At 39.0% G+C, this 16,551-nt stretch overlaps 1 protein-coding gene across 1 annotated transcript in view; it reads left to right on the top strand.

The window, feature by feature from the left end:
• Window positions 1-6,240: 6,240 nt before the first annotated feature.
• The window catches only part of LOC107562332 (nucleus accumbens-associated protein 2-like), a 37,654-nt gene continuing 27,343 nt past the window's right edge, over window positions 6,241-16,551 (top strand). The window contains exon 1 of the mRNA XM_016246965.1: window positions 6,241-6,440. The gene's annotated coding sequence lies outside the window, so the exon portion shown is untranslated. The remainder of the gene's footprint in view (window positions 6,441-16,551) is intronic.

The following is a 16,551-nucleotide window of genomic DNA, read 5'->3' as shown; positions in this document are numbered from 1 at the left end:
TTTAATTTCTTTATTTTTAAAATGTGTATAGGTAGTATTTATAAAGTTTTAGCTTTTAGTTTTGGATCTGTTTTTAGTTGTTTTAATACTACAATTGATTGCTTCTGTTGTCCTCATTTGTAAGTTGCTTTGGATAAAAGCGTCTGCTAAATGACTAAATAAATAAAAGAAAAAGAAACAAACTGACAGGCCACTGAGGGCCAGTCAAGGGTCAAAGATAGATAAGCAGTCTGAGAAGGGCAGACAGGTAAGCAGGGAAATCCCAGGAGGAAGATCGGGGCCAGGTAGAGGATCAGGGAATCAATCCAAATGACAGGAATGTAGAGGGGGACCAGACATTGGGCAGGGCAGTTAGAGTACTAACTGGCAGAAAGACCTCTGACAAGGGACAGCTGGGCTGGGCAGAAAACTAAAGGCAAAACTCGCATTAGGGAAGGACAAGATACGGCAAGACTAGACAAGACTTCAGGCAAGATAAGCACTGGCAAGAACAATTTCTAGAACTAGCACTAAACAAGGGCCAAATGAAGGGGCATGGTAAAAGGTAAGAAGGAGACAGGACAAGAGAAACATAAGGCAAGTCTAGACAAAGCTTGGCAAGATAAGCACTGGCAAGAACAATTTCTAGAACTAAACAAGGGATAAATGAAGGGGCATGGTAGAAGGTAAGAAGGAGACAGGACAAGAGAAACATATACTGTAGCAAACAAAGCAAAAACAAATTAAATAGATTGTCAGTGAGCTCTGGGTGTTGATGTTGGGGGTCTTTGGGGTCTAAGCACATTGCCTGGGCTAGCCTAGTTGCCATCAGTCCATTCTTAAGGTTGTATTCCTTAACCTTTTATGGCTCGTTTCCACTGAGCGGTACGGTTCGGTACAGTACAGTACGGTGCGCAATTATTTCCGTTTCCACTGTCAGAAGTTGTGAATGGTTGGGGTACCTTCCATTGGGGTACCTACCACAGCAAAGGGTACCAAAAGTGTGGAGCTAAACTCACCGCAGAACGTTGATTGGTTGACTAGAATCTTCACTTTTGCGTGATACAAGGGGATAAAGCTTCTTCTTCACTCGTTCCGCTCTGCTGTCCATGAGTGTTGGGCTTATTTACATCAGAGTGCTCAAACACAAAAAAATATAACCGTGTATTTTATCATTTTATATTTTCACACAGATAATAGCCATTTCTCAATATGTCTGTTCTTGTGGACTTGTGAAACGTCATTGCCCAAAAACCCACATAATTTTCAAAAAATTACTGTTATTGTGTCAAGAAATGTAGTTGTAAGAGTTTTTCAGGCGAGACTGTAATTGTTTAAAATTCAAATATGCAGTTTATTTATAAAGATAGCGCCTATTTGAAAATTTGCTATGCCGATTTCGGAGCTCCAGGCGATCACCGGGCACTCAGTGCTCATGTATCCGCATAGAGCAGACTTAGCTCGGCTAGTCCTTCCGACATTTGCCGCTGGCTCTGATGTCTCTGTAGTGATTAAACATGAGATACAATTTGTTTTGGGTTGGCTATATTTAACAGACATTCGTGGTCTCATGAATCTATTATTTGTTCCTGGTCATATCGTTTTGACCGAGCACAAAGCTGTTTAACTTTATATATTTATATATACTTTGAACTTTACCGTAGTACAGCGCTGACTTTGTAGCATACATTTGACTGAACTGTTTGCTTTTGTCTTTATTTCCTCTTATATAAGCCTCTTATACTTTGTACTTATACTTTTATAATGGCTATTATTGTTCATTAAAACTGACATTTAACAAAAAGAGGCAGAGTTGTGCTTATTGTCGCGGTTCATCGTCGATCGCTACTTTCCGGCATACACCACGCCAACCAAGTAAGGGTACTATTGGCAGTGGAAACGCAAGCCTGATTAGGGTTACCCGTACCGAATCGTACTGTACTGAACTGTAATGTACCGTACCGCTCAGTGGAAACAAGCCATTAGAGACCTGTCCAGTATCACACTATATGCTTTCACTGGCTCTCGTGCATCACTGCCAGTCCAGGTAATAGTGTACATAGGGGATCTCTGGCAAAATCCATGGTGTACTTTACCGCCAATAACCGCCAACGTTATCGGGAGACCAATAACACCATCACAACAGATGATGGCTTTCAGGTAATCACTTAACACTTAACTGCTTTCTTGGCAGTAAGGGGCATCAAAATATCCATCGTTGAAACAGTGGAACTCACAATTTATATTGTGCATACCTTAACATACATATGATATATTGGTATGTTATAACCAGAGTTTTGCAATTTGGAAGAATATAGATGGTGGTTCTGTATGTCCTTGTTATTTTAAAACACTTTGCAGGCCAGTCAAATATTTCTGCAATGTATGGTGAGGCAGAAAGGAAGCAATTGATGAGTGTCAGACCTGTAGAAGTACTGGTAAAGAAGTCTCAAATATATCCAGTCCATCACAGTTACTTGATTTTTCTTGTTGGTTGTGACTACAGTGCTACAATTGTTTAAGTGGCATGAATAGGCGCTAGAAATGACATGTACTTTGTGATGTGGTCATGAATGCTGGGAATGACAAAATGTTCACATGCCCTTTGTGATGGAAAACTCAGGGGTTGCATGACTCAGCACAATAGTGGCCTGTGGAATGTTATTTATTCTGTCACCCTTCTACAATTCTTATTTGGTATGTCACAGACCACTAACAAAAGAGTACAAGATTTAAATAAACATCATAAGTACTTGATTTTTTCCTTTTTTTAACTTGCGTATTAAGAAAATACTTCAGATTTTTTTCAGAATTTAGTGAAAGAAGATTTAGGATGAAGTCACACTCAACTTTAAGCATTGAAATTATTTTGGACCCCTCAATAAATGAGCAACAGAATATGATGTTATACACTAGGGCAGAGTTTCTTAACTCTAGCCCTCAAGATCCGCTTATGAGGGCTTGAAAAGTTCACCTCAGTGGGACTTTATCCGCGTTTCCACCAAAATTACCTGGAACAATTTGTCCCAGGAACTTTTTTCCCCCAGACCTGTTGCTGTCTGCCTTTGCATCGAGGTCTAAAGTACCGTGAAGATTAGGGAAATAGTCTGGTGACGTAGGTCTGCGCGCGTTTCTCAATATCATGTACGCAACTTTTGAAGTAGTTCGGACTTCAAAAGTTCTACTCGTGAGTGTAAACTCACTAGGCAAATAGTCTGGTGACGTAGGTCTGCGCGCGTTTCTCAATATCATGTACGCAACTTTTGAAGTAGTTCGGACTTCAAAAGTTCTACTCGTGAGTGTAAACTCACGGGGACAGGACGACACAAGTAACGTCAGTCAGCTCGCCTTGGCTACTGCAATTTTCCTCACTGTATTTACAATAAGATGAAATATGATATCAAACACCACTGCCTCTTTTCGGTTTCATTTAAACATATTAATACCCGCAGAAATGTAGTTCAGGGAACGTACATACATTACAATGAAACGAAATATTATATCAAACAGTATTGCCTCTTTTAATTTTCATTTTAACATATTAATAGATTAATAAAATAATAGAATAAAGACCAAAGATTACCTGTTAGATTTACCCAAAACGAATTACATCTTATGTTTAACCACTACAGAGACGTCAGAGCCAGCGGCAAATGTCAGAAGGACTAGCCGAGTTGAGGCTGCTCTCGTTGGAAAACATGAGCACTGAGCGCCTGGTGATTGCGTGGAGCTCACGTCTCCGAAATCAGCTAAGCATATTTTCAAATAGGCGCTGTTTTTATAAATAAATTGCAGATTTGAGTTTTAAACAACTACATTTTCGCCTGAAATCCTTTTAAAACTACATTTCATGACACAATAACAGTAATATATTTTTTTAAATTATGCAAATATGGTGGTTGCTGCGTGAAATCAACCAATCAGCATGTTCAGTGCCCAAGTCCCGCCCCCAAAATTTCCGGACCTTTGAAAAAGTACTACCTTGCAAGCAGGGACTTTCTGAGGGGCAAATATTTACCCAGAACTCTATTTAGACCCTGGTTCTGGCGGTGGAAACACTACGTCTCTGTGATGATTGGTTGATATCAGAAGGGAGGCTAGCCTCCTCTGCAAGGTTTCTTTTCTCAACACTCCTCAGCGCTGAAAGTGAACACTCGATGGTGATTGGCTAATTTTTTTTTACCAACGGAGGCACAAGAGCTCACCTCTCCCCCGGCCTCCTCCTCTCCTTCTCTATCATTAGCGGTTGCAATTACATCAGCAGATTCGGCACATTCGCGACAGAAAAGCGGCGCTTTCACATTATGGTATTACAACTGTGAAATTACAAACAAAAAATACACATTCTGAGACATGAACTGAAATGAATTGTGAATTTTATTAACATTAAATCGTCCTCCTCCCATTTTCACCTCATAATTATGGGGAAGCTGTGCCTCCCCTGACGAGCCGCCACTGCAGTCAGACAAGGGACGCGGGAAGTAGGGGTGCTGAGGGGGCTGCAGCACCCGCTGTTTTCACATGGTTGCAAATGCAACGCCAAGTTTGTTCATTTAAATGTATTCAGTTTTAGCATTTAATAATTTATTTGTAATGATCTCTGAACTGTAACCCCATGTTTATCTTTATAAACATGATTCATTTTACTTGTGATGTTTTCTATATGGGATGATTAGCCTAATCCTCATGAACACGTGACGCTGGCGCGTGGTATCAGACATGAACTATACAGAATGCGAACAAGATTAACTTTAATACAAGGAGATAATGGCGCAAAAGCGAATTTCAGATTTTTTTATATGCCCATCCCAGCAAAAACTTTGCCCCCCCTTCACCCAACACGGACACACACAGCACCCCCAACCGAAAACATCTTTCCGCGCCCCTGAGTCATACTGTTCTTTTCGCTATAGATAAGTTCCTTGAAGGTGATCTGCTCTGGTGATTATCACCCTGGAGTAATACCAGACTGCCTGTACATTATCATTCATTATTTAAGTACTTGAACATAGTGACGTTTACTTTGAGGAATAAATGTTAAAACGGCTTGCCATAATTGTTCATTAGCTATGAAATGTACGGGACGGTCCGACTGTGTCTTTAAAAACTCCTGAAAGCGTTCGAGAATGATGTCAGACTGAACGCGAAATCACTTCCTGAACTGAGAGAGAGAGAGAGAGAGAGAGAGAAAGACTCAGAGGCAAATGGGGGTTTCTTTTCTCAACACTCCTCAGCGCTGAAAGTGAACACTCGATGGTGATTGGCTAATTTTTTTTTACCAACGGAGGCACAAGAGCTCACCTCTCCCCCGGCCTCCTCCTCTCCTTCTCTATCATTAGCGGTTGCAATTACATCAGCAGATTCGGCACATTCGCGACAGAAAAGCGGCGCTTTCACATTATGGTATTACAACTGTGAAATTACAAACAAAAAATACACATTCTGAGACATGAACTGAAATGAATTGTGAATTTTATTAACATTAAATCGTCCTCCTCCCATTTTCACCTCATAATTATGGGGAAGCTGTGCCTCCCCTGACGAGCCGCCACTGCAGTCAGACAAGGGACGCGGGAAGTAGGGGTGCTGAGGGGGCTGCAGCACCCCCTGTTTTCACATGGTTGCAAATGCAACGCCAAGTTTGTTCATTTAAATGTATTCAGTTTTAGCATTTAATAATTTACTTGTAATGATCTCTGAAATGTAACCCCATGTTTATCTTTATAAACATGATTCATTTTACTTGTGATGTTTTCTATATGGGATGATTAGCCTAATCCTCATGAACACGTGACGCTGGCGCGTGGTATCAGACATGAACTATACAGAATGCGAACAAGATTAACTTTAATACAAGGAGATAATGGCGCAAAAGCGAATTTCAGATTTTTTTATATGCCCATCCCAGCAAAAACTTTGCCCCCCCTTCACCCAACACGGACACACACAGCACCCCCAACCGAAAACATCTTTCCGCGCCCCTGAGTCATACTGTTCTTTTCGCTATAGATAAGTTCCTTGAAGGTGATCTGCTCTGGTGATTATCACCCTGGAGTAATACCAGACTGCCTGTACATTATCATTCATTATTTAAGTACTTGAACATAGTGACGTTTACTTTGAGGAATAAATGTTAAAACGGCTTGCCATAATTGTTCATTAGCTATGAAATGTACGGGACGGTCCGACTGTGTCTTTAAAAACTCCTGAAAGCGTTCGAGAATGATGTCAGACTGAACGCGAAATCACTTCCTGAACTGAGAGAGAGAGAGAGAGAGAGAGAGAGAGAGAGAGAGAAAGACTCAGACTGAGGCAAATGGGGAGAGCGCTGGCGTTGTAGGGAGAGAGCAGTGGAGGTGAGGAGGGTCTGGCTGAACACGGACCCCGCTGGAAACTTCACATCCACAGAAATACGCCGCTTACAGAGGGTCGCGCTCTTATATGGAGGAGAAACTCGCCGGGTAAATATATGACACGCATCATATTTAGGTCTTGATGGCAGGACTGCATGACGCATATGGGCCATATTTTATTTCCTACTTGATGTATTTTTATGATTCAGTCACTGATGGAGATCAGATTTCAGTGCGGCGGGTAATGTCATATAGGCTACTTGGAACTGAAACTTAGGTTTGCTCTAACCTCGTGAACATTAGCCTCAAATTCAAGTCAAATTTGTTTTTAGCTAATGAAAGTTGCTTAGAAAAAAATAAAAGTGTGGCAGTGAAGGAATGCAGGTGGATTCGGTGGAATGTGTTTTTTGCGAGCAGAATGTGAGAACGTGTGCGCGCGCCTGTTCGAGTTTATTAGTGTTTTAATGTAGATTGATGATGATGATGATGATGATGATGGTTTCTGCAGAGCATCACAAACACTGTTACAACTCACTTTACTTTTGCAAAACTGCCTAATGCCTGTCAAGTACTGTTTTTGGACATGGTACTATCAACCTTGGTGCCATGGTATAACATTGTTTATCTGAAAATGGTAGCATCGTATTACACGTTTATTATACATTTATTATGTGTATTATACATTATTATTATACATTTTGGGCTGTGATATTCTTTGAAGAACCTTGGAGTAGCTACGTTAATTCAGAAAACAAACAGATCAATGTTTTTTTTTTAATCTTATACAGATTGAAGTCACACAGAGGTAAATTACATTTGATTGGATCTGCTTCATTCTGTGACAGCATATGCTGATGATTGTAACAGTTGCAACTTTTTGTTTGTAAAAGAAGTTCATTGTAGCATGATTCCTCAGCAGTTGATTTGTTCATTGTAACCGGATGTCATTTTTAACTCTGAAACCACATGAACAGAGACACAGCCGCACATTCAGTGAGATAAACTAACTGTTTGAGACAGATTGATATGGCGAGTTTGATCTGCAGTTCACAGTGTGGGCTGATCTTTAGTTTCAGCTGAGTGCGTGTTTGATGCTTTAAGATTATTCAGACGATGACTAAATTGGAGAAAGGAAGTTTGGTCAGAGGAGAGAGTGTATAGCCACATGGAGTGTGTGTGTGTGTGTGTGTGCGTGTGTGTGTGTGACTGTTGCGTGCTACTGTCTGGTTTCCAAGACATGTGACTGTGCACAATGCCTCCTTTCCTATGCAACTAACATGTGCTCCATGGCATTTCCTGCATAAGATCTCACTGTCTCCATCTAGATGTTATCTAACAAATATTTTATGTGTGCACAGTAAGTCATTTTAACAGAACAGTGTGCACTTAGAGTCACAATCCTTACTGAAAGAAAGACTTTCTGCCTTACCAAATGTCTGCTTTTCTAGGTTCCTCCTCAGGACGAGCGTGTGAAGAGATTTTGAGGTCGTTTTTGGACTATGGTGGTTTATTTCCAGGCCCGTAGAGCCACAGGGCTTTTTTTCACAGCTACACACTGCTGTAAAATCCACACCAGCTGTTACTGCAAATGTGCTGAATATGAATACATCACCGTTTCGATGCACATATGGGTTTTTCAGTGGCTGAATCTTAAATATGTGCTCACAGCCTTGCAAACAGTAATTTATCGTTACCAACTCAAAATATCGAAATGTTTGCTAGTTGCAGGCCTACAGTACATGGCATTGACAGTTTTGGTTTGTAAATGTTTCTTGAATATCATTGGTTTTTCTCTACTCACAAAACAAACTGTGGTCACACATTCCTGCGTGTATTTAATATTGTGTTGTCTTTGAGCTTCTGTAAGTTTTGTTGATGGTTTTGAGGATGAGGGCATATCACACAACCTGTCCATATTGAAAGAAGTGTTATTTTAGTAGAATTGACATATTATTATAGTTTTGTTTAATATTTTGAATTTGTGTTTTTTTATTGTGTTAAATATGTCTATGTAGTTTTATAATTTTTTTTCAATTTCAGTTTTAGTTATTTGGTACAAGTTAAAGTAAATGAAAATTAGAAATGATGCTTTGGCAACTATAGCGAAATAATTTATTTTTATGGTTTTAATTTTAGTTAACTATAATAACCCTGGTTGGCATTTGTCTAATTTGACAAGCTTCTACGAACAGAAAATGAATTTACTCCAAGAGTTGGATTGGACACACAGCCTTTGACATCAATAACTAAACATAGGGAAGTGTTTTCTTCTGACTTTTCTATTTATTAGTCTATTTATTTTGCCATCCTCGTTATGTATGGCTGAATGTTTAGTTGCATTTTAAGATGTGCATTTAGCATTGTTTTTTCCTGGCTTGTCAGTCATTGTTGGGTCACGACCCACCAGGGACTGCGGTAATGTATTTTCTAAATGGTGTTATACGATTATGAATGTAATAAACCGTTTTGTGGTTATAAAAGTTGCTGCCAGTAAACCAACTCATCAGCGAGTTTGACTGTGTTCTGAAACTATCTCGTAATTTGTGAGTCGTGTGTTCTCACACAATATACAAGGCCATGTTTCTTGGGCTCAATGCATGCCTGTAGGCACGCTGTCTTTGGTTTGGCCAGCTGCCACGTCCCTGATGACGCGCAGCAGCTGTATTTTTGCACTGTGTCCTGAGTTGCCTTCCCGAGGCCTCGCTCTACCAAACATTCCACATGGGGCTGAAGGGCCAGCCGGGGTTTGTTTGGTTTGTCTGACGTGCTCTCTGGGCCGAACCCTGATGGGCCCCTTTACTGAGAGCCTTATCTGAATACAATAGAGCTTGCTCTCTTCATCAGTAATTAGATCTCGGGCCTGGAGACTCTTGAGACGTGCTGTGACGAATCTGTCTTTCTGCATGAAGTGTGCGCTACACCATCGGTCACATGCTCTTCACAGACCTTTTGTTAGTTGACAACAGGGTTAAAATCTCAAGAGTATTTTGCACTGATGCACTGCAGAATGATAAAGGCATTCTGGTAATTGTACTCTTTTTGTATTCATTTATCTTTAACTTACAGCTTAACGAGAGAGCAATGCTCCACAATAGATGCTATTCAGTGGCCAATTCTTTAAGGTATAGTTCTCTAGCTTCCACTAACTGTGGTATGCATGTTCACGAGAGAGTGGCGTCCAGCGGATAAAGTAGGTCAAGCGTAAGCTCCGGTGAAAAGTGATGAACGCGGAAGCAAAATGTTGGAGGATTTCGATATAAGTTTAGGGGAGACTGGTTTTCCTTTACTGTAAAAAAAAAACTGGGTTCTAATGAAAGTAGCATATTCTCACCGAAGCTTACATGACAGCTATGTCATACGTCATGAACGCGCATCGTTACATATATACAGTATATATATATATACAGTATATATATATATATATATATATATATATATATATATATATATATAATAAAAAGGTAACAAAATAAATGGTAAATAAAATAATGTTTAGTTGAACTTGATGTACTAAAATAAATAATTAAAATAAAAAAATTATAAAACTATACATATTAAAAATAAACAGTAACAAAAAAATAAAAAACAACAAAATTACTAAAACGTTAACTAAAATTAAAATGATAGCAGAAAATAACAAATAAAAAAAAATAAAATAAAAAATAAACTATTAACAGGCTAAACTCAATAATATCTCATTTATTTGTTTGTTTATTTATTCATTCATTCATTTATTTAAATATTGCCTGGCATGACAAAAAAATTGTTTTCTGCCAACCATATAATTTTCAAAATGTTTCAGGATTTAAGATTGATGCAAAAATGAACCTCAGCTCTCAAATATCATTGTACCACACTGCATTATTTACAGTCAGTATTCTTATGCTTTGTGCCAAGAACAATATTTTTTCTGTAAAAAAAAAAAACTGTGTTTTTCTCGTAAAAGTTGAACTGTTAAAGTTTGATGAGGCCAGTGTGAGTGAAATCCTGATAAAAACCCAAAAAAGCCCATTCTCTTTCAAAACATGTTTTGTTCTAACCCTGTTACAGTGTTTCGGGGGTTGAATGTTACAGGGTTGAAGATCGGTGCAAGAACAGTTTATATAGAACGTTTCACAGCGAGTTTCCAGGGTTAGGGTTCATCTCTCATGTAGCCCATGTTGTTTACAGTGACTATACTCCCACTTGGCATGTATTAATAGTAACTATGCACCTGTCACTGTTTCTGTGATGCCAATGAGATACTGGTGAATATGCTGGACTTCAGATCCCGTCTGCGTTCAGGTCTCCTATCAAATCAAATCCAATGCAGTTGCTTCATATAGTCTATGTATGAGCCTGTTCAGTCAGATATTGGAATGAAATGTGGGTGGTATGACCTTTTTTGTCATTGTGTTGTGTAAACAGTGTCATATCAGTGTCTTCATGGAAAACTGTTCATGCTTAATTGTATTTCTGTGTACTTTCGTAAGAGGGAAAATATGGGATGAAAGAGCTACAGTGGTGCTGCAGTGATAAGAACAATAAGTGCGCTTTTGTGGACATATTAAACCAACAACATCCAATGAACGTTGCACACAGACTCTGAATGATTTACTGTCAAACTTGGGCTGGAGGTTTGATCGTTTGTTAAATTAAACAGCTTTTTCTGTCTCTCCCTCCCCCTCTGTGTCTTTGTGATTTCTGGTAAGTGACATGGCTGGCCTTTGGCATAACGCCTGGCATGATCACATGGTATGGATGTCACACCAGTATGTGTGTGTGTGTGTGTGTGTGTGTGTGTGTGTGTGTGTGAGAGAGAGAGAGAGAGAGTCTGTGAATAATTCCACATGAATGACTGTGTGTATATTGTATAATTCCAGCAGGGCAGAGCTCACTGGGACTGTAAACACTTCGAAGCTCGGATGATTTTCCACTTTAGTCGTCCTGATGTTGCATGATGTTGTTCAGGAAAATTTAAGCTGCTTTTATCAGTTCTAATAGCTGCCTGGGTCTTGCTTGAAGTTATCTTGCCAAGTATGCATTTCTGTGTTTGATACACGTGTAAAAACATGCACACGTTATGCAGGTAGACCCGACAGTCACCTCAAAAAGCATGCAAATTATTGTTCTCGTTAATTTGTTTACATATGATTTCTTTCATCATAGTTGATGTGAACGAGTCTCACAATGTAATAAAAAAGCAACCTTTTTATTAGCATTTGCTAAGCAAATTAACTAGGGCTGTCAAAGTTAATTTAGTGCAATTAATTACAGGAAAAATAGCGTGTAAAAAAAATCAAGGCATTTAACGCATCACCCTGCCCAGACCTGTACGTCATCGTACATTGATGAACATGATGCAGGATGAAGCCTATTAGAATGCACATATTAACCTAAAATTCAAGATATAAGAGTGTGAATTTCAAATTTCTCAGCTCAAACTGACGTGCAATTAATTTGATTAATTAATCTTCCCATCATATAATTCATTAGATTTAATAATTGTAATCACTCTGAAATTAACATATTACTGCTCGAAGTGATTTGATCAAACACTAATATTAAGTTTTAACACTTTGAATGATTTCTCAGATCTTGTGTGTTGTTAAGGAGAGTCTGCTGCTACTTTTGTGATAAGGCACATCATTTGCACCATGAAACAGGTGGAAAAATCCCACAGATGCACACAGAAGGACAAACTCGAGCCATATCTCTCTTTTTATGCCAGGCAGCAGGAAAAAATTTTTTTGCACAGGCAAACGCCACGGCTAATTTCTTACAATCAATAGTCCTAAATCTCTTCTTCTGTTTTTACATTTTCTATATTATCATCAAGTGTTCTCTGTCTTTGACGCCACATTCCTGTTCTCTTGTGCACACCTGTTGCATATGAGCTCTCATGTGCTGTGATCCAGATCTTTGGTTGAGCTCCAGCAGAATGTCTGGAAAAATCTCAGGGAACAGCCTGTTTTATCTTCATCCACACTGCTCCCATGATCCAGCGCAAACCCACTGTGTCGTTCCTTAACTCAGCTCTTGTTAATATTTTCTGTGAACTGATAATGATCAGTAACAAGGGTTACATGATGGGAATTTCTAAGAATTTGCACGCACATCTCAGTTCACTGTCACAATCTGTGAGAGCTGGATTTGCTTAATTATTACATATGGTTGACTGTAGTGTGGATGTGCATCTTCAAACTCACTCCTCAGTCCAGATGAAATGCGGAGGATTGTGCTCGGCTGATTTTGTAGATAGTTAACACATATTTCACTTGCTCAACTTGCAGTTTTAAAGGTCACATATTTTACACCTTTCTGGAGTTTTATTTTAAGTCTTGATGTCTTAATAACTATCTCAATATATTTTTACAGCTCCTCTCTCAGGAACTCTACTGAGAACAGGTCGATTTTGGCCTGTCTAATTAATATTCATGAGCCTCTCTTCTGATTGGCATGTTGTCAGCCGACGTCACAGCGCTAGCTGGAGGCAGCAAAACAAAGGGGAAACTGGAGGTGGCCCATTCAAACCAGCGCAAATTCGGCTACATAAGGAGCTTAAAATATCTTGTTGTGATGTTGGGAGCCAGAATCTACGTAATACAGCCTCAAATTAGAAATTTGATCGCATATCTGCTGCCACTGCCAGACAGAAAAACCGACGACAGCTTAAAAGCGATAAAACGAGCAGACTGGACAGAAACGATCGTCAAAAATGCTCGCGTTTGCAGCGCACACTTATCAGAAAAGGTTCAATAAAGTATTGTCTTTTGTTGTTATGGGCGCGTCTACAGATTTCTTGCCATATGTCTATGTTTCTTGCATCTCACGACTATTTTGTGTATGAAATAATGTCTGTGCACATGTGTGTAAAACAACAAACTGACGATTTATATATAATCATTTTTAATTGTATATACTGTAGGGTTTTTCAGCTCAAAAAGGGGAATATTTATGACTAATTATAACTGGTTATGATTAATAATATATATTTAGATTAGATCTTTGACATTTACGTCTCTTTGGAATGTGTTTGAAACTCCAAATGAAGGCGCGAGTGGTGAAACTATTTAGCATCTCTTTGAGAGTGGGGGGGGACCATTTGACATTTAGCACCCATATAAGTGTAACGTCTGTGACCAGGACTGTAATTTATATGCAAATGTCAAAAGCTAAAAGGGTCTCTTAAGCCATAAAAACCAAAGATCATGCATGATTCTACGCAGACGCTACAATACATTGTTGTGATTAATTGTGGCTGGAACAATAATGTAGCTGTAAAAATAGTTTCTTGCTGAAATTGAAATGTATATACATCTTCATCATGACTAGATAGACAGGGGGAGTTTGTCTTTAATATACACGTTAGATGTGATCCACCTCATAGTAACAATCCTGTCAGATCGTCCATCCTTTGAGTGAGAGTCTGACGGTCGGCGGATCTGGTTTTGTGGTTAAAGTTGACCTTTTCGACATGTTTCCGTGTTGTCGTTGCTCAGCAATGGCATGGACGCGATGTTGTCTGGGGGTTTGGCAAAAGGAGAGTGGGACGGTGGGCAGTGCTCGGGGTGGTGACTGAAGGTGGTGACTGTGTAGTTCTGACGTCAACTTTTTACGTAAGTCACAACGGTTCGTGAAAAATCACAGATACTTTATGCAGGCTGTGTGCATTTTACTGTGGACTGACTGTTTTGAAACTTATATGGTAGTTAAATAGCCCCTAGACCTCAGTTATCATGAAAAAAGCCAATTCTGTTTTGACAATATGGGACCTTTAAGCATCTTTAGTGTTTCTGTGTGAGGTTTAGCTGCTGCTTGTTTCTAATCAAAGCAGATCATATTATTCTCTTGCCTTGAAGGCATGTTGCTTTATTAAAATGTAATTTTCAGTACAGTGCAATTGATGAGAAATTGAAGGCTGCTCCAGATGCAAATCATTAACTGTGTGTGAAGACTGTACTGAAGATTTAAACCATTTAACACAGTGGTTGCTAACCCGTTGATCGTGAAAATAACAGAAAAATAAGTACAAAAATACATTACATTTCTCCAGTCTTTGTTCTGTATTTTTTTTAAACTTATTTTCAGTTATTTACAGGTACTACTGGGACAGTGATAAAGAAAAATCCATCATGCTTGAGTCTGTAAACAGGACTTTAACAGAGGCCAGAGACGCTGAAGACAAGCGCAAAGAGGAGAGAATACTGTAGCAGGCAGATTGAGCAAGCTCACTGTTCACAATGCATGAAATATCAGAAGAAAATCTTGGACCACTGGCTCATTTTAAGTCGGAGTGACTGTCAGGCATCTGAAAGTGGGTTTTGATTGAGTAACTTGCAGATGTGTGCTACTTGAGCAACAAACTGATTCAGATGGTTCAGTCCAATATGATGGTTCACAAAAGAATGATTCGTTTGTGAACCAGACATCACTTTGAACCGTTTGCTTGAGGCTCTAGATTACAGGTAATACTGTTGTAAATAATGTTAGGTTTCTTGCACAGACTGATCATTTCACTTCATAAGACTTCAATATATCACCATGGGTGTTAATATTGTCTTACCTGTATATGCTTTTTTGATTATTTTACAAAACACCAAGGACAACGGTTTCAGCTAAAAATCTTCTTTACTGTTCTACTGAAGAAAAAAAGTCACCTACTGTACTTCCTGGATGATCTGAGAGTGAGTAAATTAACTGAAAAACCTAATTTTTGGTGAACTATCCCTTTAATGGAAATGTTAGTGGATAGAGATATTCCAGTATATTAAAGCCCCTTGTTTGAAACCATTCCATAAAAACCCCAGCACAGCTGTGAACACTAAAAAGCATGCAACTCAAGTGGACCTTCAGATAGTTTCACCAAAACTACTACTTCATTATTTGCTTGTTTGTTGCTTGTCAGTCAGTTTGTGTCTGTGGCAGGGTCAGAAATGAATTTTTCCATTCAGGGCCAATATTTTTTTAATTATATACACAAAACAAGCAAATCACCTGATTACTTCAGTTCAGCACAAGTTCTGCACTCTCAAATAACTGATTACTTATAATTACCGAAGCTGCAAAATGGATCTCTGAATCAGTTTGTTGTTTCTTATGATGAGAGATTTTGAAAGACTGCAGAGCAAAACTCTAGTGTTTTCACCGGTGACTGATTTAAATGCCCTTGATTGGCCATTGCATTTATGAGCTCAATGTTCAATGTATAATGTTCAATGCTGCAAAAACAACACCATAGATGATGGCACATCAGCAAATCTAAATGTAATGCAGCAGTCAACACATTTAAATTTCACATTTCATATTAATCACCACAGTCATCACTACTCACAGTAATAGATTTAGTGTAATTATGCAGGGGCATTTTTGCCCCTATTATCTTGAGTTTAGGGGCATTTTGCTCATTTTTGTGGCATTTTTTTGCACCAAGCTCCTGTTAATTTATTATTCTGTCCTATAGTACAGCTCAGACTGTATTAACTCATGAAGCTGCTTTTTTTACACGATGCTTCATGCATCACAGCAGACACTGTGAGACCCACTTACAGTGTCAGTTGCTCACTGACTCATATAGAGAATTTTACCCCAGAATTCACATCACGCTTTCACTAAACACACTGGCGTCTGCTCTCATTTTGCATGCATCGCTGCAGTGCATATGATCAGTTTGTAGAATACAGTGTTTGTGGGTCATCCTGAATCACGATTTGTCTTCTGTTTTGTGTGGTTTGGCACTCAGACGCAGTGAAGCAGAGTGTTCAGGATAATGATGAGATCAAATCATCACTGCACTGATGCTTACTGGTCAGATGTGTGTCTGTCTTCACTGCAGCAGGATCATCACTGACTAACATTTATTACTGGAATGCTTCAGTCCAGACTCATCTCAATTCTACTGTTTATTGTTGTACAGTCATACATGACTAACATGAAATAGCCTGCCTTAATTCTGTGGTATTAACAGTTTTATCATGCAGTTCCACTGAGGAAATGGGTGTATTGTTAACAATTAATCCTGTCATGTGATTTAAATCAAATTTTCTGCCCCAAATTTTCTTAGGATTGACCTTTGACTTATACAGTATGTATTTGAAAGTGCCATGAACAGATGGTGTTTATGGAAACATTTGCTGTAATGAACATATTCATCTGAGATCATCGCTAAGTCTAGAGTAGGAAACGGGCATAAAGCTCATTCACATTATGGCAGGCTCACTCTTTGTTCATCATCTGGACT

Source organism: Sinocyclocheilus grahami, unplaced genomic scaffold, assembly GCF_001515645.1.
Source record: "Sinocyclocheilus grahami isolate Dianchi unplaced genomic scaffold, SAMN03320097.WGS_v1.1 scaffold818.1, whole genome shotgun sequence".
In the NCBI taxonomy this organism is placed as follows: domain Eukaryota; kingdom Metazoa; phylum Chordata; class Actinopteri; order Cypriniformes; family Cyprinidae; genus Sinocyclocheilus; species Sinocyclocheilus grahami.
The sequence above is the reverse complement of the archived record's forward strand: the minus strand, read 5'-3'. Positions and strand labels throughout refer to the sequence as shown.